This window comes from Hypomesus nipponensis, chromosome 16 (genome assembly GCF_054491055.1).
Source record: "Hypomesus nipponensis isolate SF chromosome 16, ASM5449105v1, whole genome shotgun sequence".
Taxonomy (NCBI): domain Eukaryota; kingdom Metazoa; phylum Chordata; class Actinopteri; order Osmeriformes; family Osmeridae; genus Hypomesus; species Hypomesus nipponensis.
Window position 1 is genome coordinate 11,810,469 of NC_140376.1, and position 11,364 is coordinate 11,821,832.

General features: G+C 41.5%; 1 pseudogene; it reads right to left on the bottom strand.

The window, feature by feature from the left end:
- Positions 1-211: 211 nt before the first annotated feature.
- Positions 212-10,666, bottom strand: LOC146254895 (uncharacterized; annotated as a pseudogene).
- Between the last annotated feature and the right edge of the window lie 698 nt (positions 10,667-11,364).

Here is an 11,364-nt window from a genome sequence, read left to right on the forward strand (position 1 = left end):
GCCATTGGTTGTTTTGTTTGGACAGGTGCATGTTTTGTATTGACATTCTAATAGTTATTCAGTTGAACTCCACCAATGGCATTTAACACTCAAAGAAAAGACAATTAGCAACTGAGGGAAAAAATCACAAAACCACACGCATACAGGCACATATTCACCGCAAGTCACATTACTTACAAACACAAATCATTCTCAGTGGCCCTCTTTATGGTTAAAATTCAACATTCATTGCTATTCTTTTGTTGGTAATATGCAATTGACTTTGGCTCAATTCTGGCAACTCAACATCCTCATCTCCTGCAGCATCTTGCTGCAACTGTGGACACCATGAAGCAATAGAGTAGGAAAAGAGTAGTTTATCAAGGCTAACTCATTGGCAAAACACAGCACACTCAAAGCTGAAATAGCCTCCAGTATCATTTTAAGGTATTTAATTTATCTGGGATTTGTGCTCTTATTTTACCTGGACTTACTTTGTTTTTCCTGAACACAACAGCTGCCGTGATACAGTTCTACAGCTCTACTAAAAGAATGTCAAGGAGCATTTCATACCACAGCCCTTCAGCATTCAATATTGTTTTTCAACACAATCCTAACTGCTCTTTACAGCAAACCAACAGAAACCCAGGGCTTAATTATGCAAGTATAAAATAAATGCGTGAGAGTTCAGAAATAAAGACAACTTTTGAGTTCTGACTGAACATTCAACTGCCTATAATAGTGACCTCATGTGGGTTATAATAGCTACCATTAAAACGTATAATGGGTGCAATGGTTGTTGTTCTTTTGTTCCTGAAAAATAAGTAAGAATGACTTAGAAAAGGGTAATTGGTCCAATTGCAGGTTCAGTCAATTACAGCAACTGCTAAGTGTTTTGGAGGCCCTGGTCTATGGGTCTGCCTGGGAGTCATACCACAGGTAAGGCAGTAATTGTAGTCTTAGAGAGGGAAGTGTGTCAGTCAAGGCTAGATGACGCGATCATCTTTCTCTCTGACATCTCTACTGGCTTCAAACACAAACATGTTGTTAACACTGTCAACTGACCACGGTCAAAAACATTTTACTGACCAGAGAGAGGAAAAATGACAGAGGACACAAAAAACAAGACAACATTTATTACCATAGGAAAAATTATTAAAAAACACCTCTGCAAAGGGAAGCACAAATGAAAAGATATGAAAGCTGGAAAGTCAAGCAAGTTGTATGTGAAAGTTTCTTCCTCACCTCCTCTGCGTGGTGCGACCTCTTGGGGCGATAGCCCGCTGAAGTCATGCTTGACGGACTTTGGATCGCCAGTCACGTCCGTCCTTTAAACCAGCATGCCAAACATGGCTATCAGCTTTCCTTCAGCCCCTGTCTATCAATGTCATTCTGGATCAACAATGCAGAAATTTTACTGACTCTCTGTTCCCCTGCTGCTCTGCAGCAACACCCTACAATACACGCACACACACATACACAAACACCCCCACCACCCACTCACATAAACACACACACATACAATATATTGTCAGAAGTCTGTACCTGAATGGCCTGTCAAGTTATTTATTTGTGTAACCCATGTGCAGATCAATATGAGCACTCTACAGTGGAATAGGGGTTGGTTGTCAGGAGACAGCTTGGTTTGGGGGGAGACACCCCATCCAGCCCCTCCATCTCACACAGCTCCTGCTGTAGAGCTGTGACACACAAAACATGTATAGTGATTAAACAACAGCACCCAGGAATGTTTCAGAGGGGAAAAAAGCAGAATGACAAACATACAAGCATGCACTCTGTGCATGTGCACAGTGATGATACCTCAGGCAAAAGCAATCATAACAATAGAATAAAGGTGTACCTGCATCTGATTAAACGGGGACTTACATTAATTAAACTAATGTATTAATCATTCATGTATCAGATGTTTTTATCCAAAGCAACTTACAGGGGGATTTAAACCTGCAACCACTGTGCTATACTCACCATATTAGAATTCTGTATTGTGCTGCTTTGGAGACAGCAGAGTACACTGATATATATTGTTTGATAATGGTGTGCTTTGGATGGAAGATCTTATCCAGATAGCCAACTTTGCATGCAGCTCTATCAGCCAAAAAAACACAGAAATGAAAAATACAAAACTCAGAAACCATATACATATACATGGAGACAGAAAACAAACCACATTTATTTATTTTTGCCCACAAAAAATAAATATTTGTCATTTTTTTCGATAAGTTCCTCCTCTGTCCTCTAAATGTGTTTTACAAAATCCTCAAGAATCTCCTACCCTTATGATACAAGAATTTAATTAATTTGTTTTCTGACATTGACCCTTCTCTGTTGCTGGCTTTTGTGCCACTATAAAACGTGAACAATTAATTAAAAGATAGTAGGTACCATTTATTTTTCATACGGTACACACTTGTTTCTAATCTTAAAATGAGTGTTTCACCCTTGAATATAAAATAAGATTTTATTTTTCAATCTGTCTTTTATTGTGCATATTTCCAAAAATACCTAGCATTTTTATGCTGCAGGTTGCCACTACTGTTTTTCAAATTTGTGAACCACACAGAACTGTAGGTAAAGAATTTATTTTAATGTACACTATTGTGAATTGTTGAACAAAGTACAGCTGGCAACATTAATTATGGCCACTCAAATCTTGCATCTTATGGCCACTCAAATCTTCTCATATATGGTACAATATTCATACCTTTTAGTGTAGATTCTAATAGCATTACAGGACATTTTGTATACAGTCAAATAATACAAAAGTGTTTGTATTATTGAAACATCTACAACTGTCAAGTTTGAGGTTATTCAGTGTTATAACTAGTTACATGTTTCCTTATTTAACTTTACAGGCTGTTGATTAAAACTTTCTCAGAGGATCAAGGTTGAAACTCTGACGCAGAGGTCATAAAATGTTTAAAGGAGATTTAGAACTCTGTTGGAGCCAGAATGTATCCAGTACCAAGCCACATGGTTTGAGTAGACTGGTGTCTGCAATGCAAGAATTTTTGCTCTCCTTGAGAATCTGAGAGCCCAAACACTCAGAGGGATGGCATTGGCAGTTGGAGTCAAGGGGCTCCATTCTCGTTATTCAGCAACAACACATCTCAGGTCTAGCATGAAACATACTCACATCAAATATTGGTTCCATCATGACCAAGGACAGGCTAATATTCTAGAGCTTCTCACAGGAGTAGTCGCTCTGGCACCCCAACAACCCATAACAATACCCTCCAAAACATTGAATTCAGATGGGACGCCATTTTGGAGAGAACTGTCTCTCTTCAAAGCCCTTATTACACTTTAGCGTTAAATTGCTGCTCGGTGTCAGATGAGTTTCTGTCCCTTTCCTGACATGGTAAGAGAGCCGGAGACTGGCGGTATTCACATAAGTGTTGGGGGGAAAAAGGTGAAGAAACTAAAAGATAACCATCTCCATCTTGGCTCTAATGTTTGACACTACTACCGTCTCTATAAGATAGTTTTTTGGAATTGTGGCATGTTTACATTATAGAGAGGGGTTATTCCAGACACGCGTGGGTGACGGTATTCTGTCGAGCCCTTTGCTTGAAGTGGAGGGAGCGGCACGTCATTTTACAACTAATCGCAACTGTCAGTTAGTAAGAAATGAGAGTCCTACAATGTGACATGACTACAAAATAATCTCTTTTCTTTGAAGGACATCTGTATGCACCATTAACATACTGTAACTCAGTGGAGCAGAGGGGCTCAGCTACAGTAGCCTGGGGTAGTACAGTATAGGAGCAGTGCTGCCTTTGAAAAGACAAACAAAATGTATTGCCTGCGCTGACTAGGGATGGTAGGTGCAGAGAGAAGCATGTGTAGTAGTTAATGGCATGTCACCAGCAGGGATGAAAGGTCAGTCTGTACAACTACATACGGGGCTGCCTACTGCAACCAACACACTCACACAACATAGTCTATAATGGGGGTATATGTGAAAATATGTCACTTTACAGTATGTGACATAAATTCACTGGTGGCCAGTGCCCAGAGCCAATCCTTGGTCAGAGAAAGATGAGCCCCTGGTATCCATAAATAAATCTTCCGGTTTGTCTTTTTCTTTCATCAATTTCTGTGGTATTGCACATCTTACCAGGAATAAAACAATAGAAACAAGGAAGAGATGAAAATAAGAAAATGAGGATACAGAAGTTTTTCTTGCCTCTGTGTCAATAGCTGGTCAGAACAAAAAGGAAACAAGGATGTTGGGCAATGTCTATTTTAGATGTAAACAGAAATGTACCTGTCCATAAATAAATGGCAATCTACATATCTTTCATGTCTGTGTAACTTTCATCAGATTAAGGTTTGTTTCAAAACAATCTTTGTCTGGGTTGTGATAGTTAACTGGTGTTTTCAAGTGAGGAAAACCAGGAGATACAATTATCAATATTTTACCACACAATCCAAGCCTGACTTGGCTGTGACAATATATGCATGGCGTTAAGGCTGGGTAATGAGGGTACGAGGCATGCTTACAGTATCGTTTTCAAAAATGCCAAAATAAATTTCTGTCATTCTCCTTACCTCGGTGAATGTCATTTTTAGTTTGCTTCTCCTCTGCTTCATAATTAGCTGCAATATTATGACACTCAATGTAGGCTATGAAATCTCAATTGCAGCTCATCTTATTCTGGGATTCTGTGCTAGCCTAATGATAAAGCATGTGACTGAAAGGATAGTGTCTGTTTGAATATATATATATATACACCCTTTTGTGTGCAGATTGAAGTTATACACACTATTGCTGCAGAATGGAATGTTGGTGGTTATATCTTATGGGACTCCAGGAAATCCAGATATGACTCAAATTTGACAGGGGACATTCAGCACTGTAGGGTAGGGCCTGAACATCATGGGTATGGGTAGGGCTAATGCTCATGTAGTACTGAAACAACAATTTGACACGGAACAATAAAAAACATACATTTTATTTAATTCAATTTTCAATTAATGTGTAATGGCAAAATGTCAGAACCACTTTATACCATGTTCTATATGTAGTCATGGATGAGGTCTTCATTTGCCTGCTTAAGCATTTTAACAAGCTGGCCCATCTGTAGGGTTTTAATCGTTAATTCGTGGCATATTTGTTAACACTGACATGAAGAATGCAGTGTAAGATCCCAACAACTACAGTGAAGGGAGTGAGACTTCATGGCTTGTCAAGAACAAGGAAATATGACCCTTCACTGTAGATGGAAGCAACATTTGGAAAGAGGCACATGGTAAAAATAATGATGTAAGATAATAGTTCACCTCTCTATTCCCAAACAACTAGCTCAATTCCAAATTAACTTTGACATTTGACAAAACATTTCTAATTAATGTATCCTCACATTTGAAGAGGAGACGTGCAATTCATTAATAACATCACACAGGAAGAAGATATATTTTCAAAGGATATTGGGTTGTGCAAGTAATAAAATCTTAAAGCCATGTGGAGAAATCAACGTGCACACTGCCATTTATAAAACAGGAAGTTGTAAATGTTGAAGGAAAGTTATAAACGTGCCCAGAATATCTTAGACTTCAGATGCCTTACCGCAGTAACAAGAAAAACGTTTTCCTATGACCTTAACGAGTACTACAGTGTATTGTCATCTAAGAATTGGTCACTGACAACTGGAAAATCCAACCTCTCACTAGTATACAAAGCCGATCTTTTAACTCAAATCGTACTTCCCTTGGGGGTTGCATGCTGCTTTACATTTCATTTACCTGTCTTCAAGCACATAAGGAAGCATGAGACTGGATCACAACGCTGACTCAGTAGCTGCTACGTTCGCTTCCCAGTGGAAGCCATTGACTTCTGCAGCAGCAAAGAGTATATTATACCACACTCTTATCTGCAGGCCATCTGCACTGTTCACACTGTATTAAACTTGAAAACTTCAATAAAGTTAAAAAGACACCCTGGGGATTTGCCACAAGAGGAACCTGTAGAATTAGACTCAGCTGTATTTGTTTGTTAATGTCCTTTTCAAAACGTACTTTTTCTATTGTATTATCCCAAATGCCTCATCTGTTCCCTAATGTCCATTTAGACTTGTTAAAATAAGTGTTAAAATATACTAAAAGCGTGGTATTTATAAATGTTATATTTTGTATTTATTTCAGCTTGTAATTATTTAAGGTTATGTAAAACATAACCTTGGTTAGTATTGTGTGAAACATTAGATTTTGTAGTACTGTCAGTGTTATCATGGAAGTCTGCGTCTGTGATCATAAATGACAAAAATGTTCATTAATAGGACCTAAATGTCTTCCTAGGTCTTCACAACATACATGCATGAAAGTAAATTATAGTCTGAGAATAGATGACTAATACTGTTATGCATTCTTTACTGTACTAATGCATAGACTTGATGGATTCTTTTTAACGCACCGTACATTTGCAGTATAGGGAGTATAGAGGATCACTGAAGGGAACTGGCTCATAGTTCACTCACTAATGCAGTTTCTATTGTTAGAGTCAACCCCATGCAGGTAGGGTATTGGATAGTACTCAGCTTCAAGGGAACCACAAAGGCATTCTCCCTATGCTCTCCAACCTCCCACAGCGAACCGAGAACCTCAGTGGAGGGTTCATGAATTGGGAGAAATTCTAGGGGAAAAGTATTGCTGTCAACCGTATTACACCACATTGTGTACTTTTCAGTTGAGACTGTGATGTTATGATAATTAAATATTTAAATGGCATGTGTTTTTTTTTTAAGACCTTGCTGAGGTTGATTGACAGGGAACATGACTCATGATATTTCTATGAACACTCCTGCATATATGAGCTCTTTACTGAGATCTTAGTTTAATTGTCAATGTTACTGTATTTATTTCAATTAATAATGTTTACAAAATGAATGATCAACCAAACTAAAGATATGACCAAAAGGATTCTATTGCCAAGGTCCAGAATGACTTCAAGCAAAACATAAAAAATGCATCCTCTGTGTAGTGTGAACTGTCATACTTTCTATCCTCCCTCACACCCGGGGCGTTGCTAGACAAAGCTCTACTGGGGCACAGGCCCCCCATCACTGATTTTTCTTCCAAGCGTGCTGTGTGCAAGAAGTATTCACACAAGGCACTGTACAATCCAGTGGCGGCTGCTGGTCTTGCAAATAGGGGAAGCTCATTTTCGGCCTACGTTACTTTCCATTTATTTTGCTAGTTCACTGGCTAGTTCTTCCCTACGACACTAGCCTAGCCTACTGTATGAATAAATGAATAAACAATCTAACGAAAACAGATTTAACTCAAAGTAAATGTGGGAATTACGTTAAACTGAAACAAGCAATGTGGTGTATAATTGTATTAAATGTATGATTCGCCAAGAAAATACCAAGAATTAGGTTGCAGCAGTTTGTCTTTTAACTACAGTTACGAAATCAGCGATGCGACTGAGCTTGAATAGCTTCGGCGACTTTGTATAGTACAAAATTGCTGTCAATCAAAAGGAGATGCAGTCTTTCGACAAACCCTCCAATCATCACGCGGAAGCCCAGCGTCCAGGCCAGCCCACTCCTCCATTCACCCCCAGAGACGCTAAGCATCCAGGGCAGGACATAATCGCAGCATTTATCCAATGACCGTATAGTACCAACAAAGCCAGAGAAAAGAAGTTACTACTTACCTTCCATTACTTCGGAATGTTCCAAGTATGCACACAACCAGTGTAGTGTAACAAAACTTTTTTTACATTTACATTTATTCATTTAGCAGACGCTTTTATCCAAAGCGACTTCCAAGAGAGAGCTTTACAAAGTGCACAGGTCACTGATAATAACAACAAGATAGCCCAATAGCATTGCGGGTAGCCTAAAACAAGAAGTACATATTGTGAACAACCCAAAAATAAGTGCTAAAGGGAAGAAACCATAAGAGCATGTAGTTAAGCAAGTTACAATTAAACAACAGGAATCTCTAAGTGCAAGTGTACCTGTAGGAAAGCAATAAAAATAGGATTAACTAAAATAGAATACAACAGTTTAAATCAGCTACCACTAACCAACAAGAGCAACAATCTAAGCAAGTCATTCAGATCCTTGAGGAAACTAGCATTGGGTTGAGCAAACCATTCCTAAGTACCGTTGTACTCCTGAAACGAGTGCGTCTTGAGCTTTCTCTTGAAGGTGGAGAGACAGTCTGTGTCTGATGGAGGTGGGGAGTGGATTCCACCATTGGGGGGCCAGGCAGGAGAAGAGCTTGTGTTGGGACCAGGCGGTCTTGAGCAGTGGGACCACCAGGCGGTTGTCTGAAGAAGACCGTAGGTGGCGGGTGGGGGTGTAAGGCTGCAGGAGAGACTTGATGTAGTCGGGTGCAGTCCCGTTCACTGCACGGAAGGTCAGTACCAGGGTCATGAATCTGATGCGGGCCGTTATGGGTAGCCAATGGAGGGAGATGAGGAGCGGGGTAACGTGGGAGCGCCTAGGTAGGTTGTAGACCAGGCGGGCCGCCGCGTTCTGAATCCTCTGAAGAGGGCAGGTTGCGCATGCTGGGAGACCGGCGAGCAGCGAGTTGCAGTAGTCCAACTTGGAGAGGACAAGTGCTTGGACAAGCAGCTGGGTGGAGTGCTCAGACAGGTATCTCCTGATCTTCCGGATGTTGTAGAGGGTGAATCTACACGACCGGGAGACCGCAGCAATGTGGGCCGTGAGGGAGAACTCGTCATCCGTGGTAACTCCAAGGTTCCTGGCCGAGGATGAAGGGGTCACTGTCGCAGATCCCAGGGTGATTGAGGGGTCGTGGGAGATGGAGGGTTTAGCCGGGATGATGAGAAGTTTTGGCAAGGTTCAGCTGGAGGTGGTGCTTGGTCATCCAGGCGGAGATGTTTGCGAGGCAGGCCTCAATCCTAGCTGAGATCCCCGGATCGGTCGGGGGGAACGACAGGTACAGCTGGGTGTCGTCAGCGTAGCAGTGGTAGGTGAAGCCATGGGAGGTAATGATTGGTCCGAGTGAGGTGGTGTACAGAGAGAAGAGGAGGGGTCCAAGGACGGAGCCCTGTGGGACACCCGTGGAGAGCTGGCGAGGGTCTGACAGTTTGCCTCCCCAGGAGACCTGGTAGGATCTTCCTGACAGGTAGGATGAGATCCACTGGAGTGCAGTGCCAGTGATGCCCATCTCAGAAAGTCTGGAGAGCAGGATCTGGTGGTTAACCGTATCAAACGCCACAGAAAGGTCCAGCAGAATGATGACGGATGACCTCGAAGCCGCTCTGGCAGACTGGAGTTGTATTTTTTATGCTTATTTATATATTAAATAAGAGGAAGACACAAAATTAAACCCAGTGTAAAATGGCATACAGGCCTACATACCTGGACAATCCTATCTGGAAGGCCAGTTGTCATATGGGAGAGCTCTTCTTTCAGTGCCATGGTTTTATCCATCAGAATCTCCAGCGTTGGGTTAAGAGTGCCATAGAAACAATTGTCCTCTCCCTGAAGGATGTCCAACGCCATAGAGAGCGGTTTTAGTACCATGCAATACTCTTTGAGAAAAGTATATTTGCGCTCTGTTATGCACTTTATGTTCAGTCGGGCGCAGAGACTGTTTAAGCCTGTGATGGGGATATCAGTAACCCTAGCCAGGGCATCACAGAACGAGTTCCATCTCGTAGACGTGGGGACCAGTAATTTATGACAGCTGACCTCCTCTACACAATCGGATGCCTCTGTTGAGCGGCTGGCCTTGGTCCAGAGGGCTGAGCACTTTGCAACAGCGCTTTTATATATAGCTTTTGAATCCACGTTTGCTGTCAACCACTTGTCCACATCGTTGGTGGATATTTAGTTAAGAGTGTGTGAGGCGCACCTATGATGTGGACGGAGGGTAAATTGTGAGTTTTCGGTCTCTGTGTCTGTATCGGCGAGCAGCTGATGTAAATCTATAAAGTTGACTTCAGATTCCTCCATCTCATTATCTTCTCCCTTTTCTTCCTGTGCTACCGAATCCGCTTTGAACATTTGAAATGCCTTAATTAAATTTGAGCCGTTGTCAGTCACCGTGGCTGTCACTTTAGGATTTAAAGGATAAGTGAATTTGTTCAATTTCACTAGCAATTATGTCATAGGTGTCTCCCTCTTATTCTTTTGCATGCAATAGCAGCTTTCCCACGCTGCATAGTATCTGGATCGATCCAATCGGTTGTCATTCCCATGTAACTTTTGTTATGTGCTGTCCATTGGTCTTCTGTAGTAGACACGTATTCCAATTTTACGAATACTTTTTCAGTTCCGTTTCCATCACTGAGTATGCATTGTCGAGGGAGCTTGCAAAAGTTTTTCTGTCGGGCAGTAGGGATTTTATTTATTATCTTTCTGGAAGTAGGAGACTACTGTTGAGATTGGAAGCATCTCTTCCACCACATAACCAGCTACGAGTTTGTTTAACTCTCCTTGGTTGACAACCTTAGATGATGATGAAAATACCTCTAACTTTTGCTGTTTCGCATGAGTCCCGACCTGGCCATCGTTTTCAGCGCGTGTATCCTTAAGGCCGATATATGCTTCTGCGTTTTTCGAAAAAACGGACACATGGGAACGCCCTTGTCTCCGTGGAACGCCCGCTACGAGCTCTCTGTCAGTCCTCGGAGAGCCTCGGAGAGCTTGACGTGCACCTTCTGAATTTTCTAACTATCCGTCATAGCTACGGAGAGCTACGGAGACCCCCTTGGCTGTGATTGGTCAGTAGTATTAAGAACCGCTTGCGTCAGGGGCGAGGTTGCCGTGATAGCAGGACGAACAGAATCTTTTGACCGCCACTGTTTGTAAAGTTTTTACAATTCATATTTCAGCTAAACAGTACATGTAAATCAGTATCTGAATACAAATGTGACGAGAAATGGGCAGTGTAGTTGCTGAGAGTGCGTATTTTATTAATGAAACGGCTAATTTGTAAATTTGCCGTTCTCTGTAACCTAGGTAAATAAACACTCGACGACATCTAAACAAAAAACCCTACTCTAAACAAAAAGCCACCTACTCTTCTGGCGATGAATTGTTTTCAGCACCCACAGCCTACGGAGAACCATAAACGCAGTCTATCCGCCCGTATCCGTGCAGCCGCCCATCCGTAACAGAGAAGCATATTTTGTTCTTTAGCCACCAATTTCATGGCGCTGTGTTTACCCTCCAGATGTTTTTTAAGATTAGGTGTTGTGTTACTAGCGGTTGATAGGTACTCCTCCCCATAGCACAACTTGTATTTTACTGATATGTTCCTGTCATTTTCAATGACTAGCTCAAAATAATGCGAATACTTCCACCCTAAAAACGCTAGAGCTACGCCTACGTGCAGAGGCCTAGCAACGGGAACAGGCGCTGCCATCTTTTTTTTTTGTCA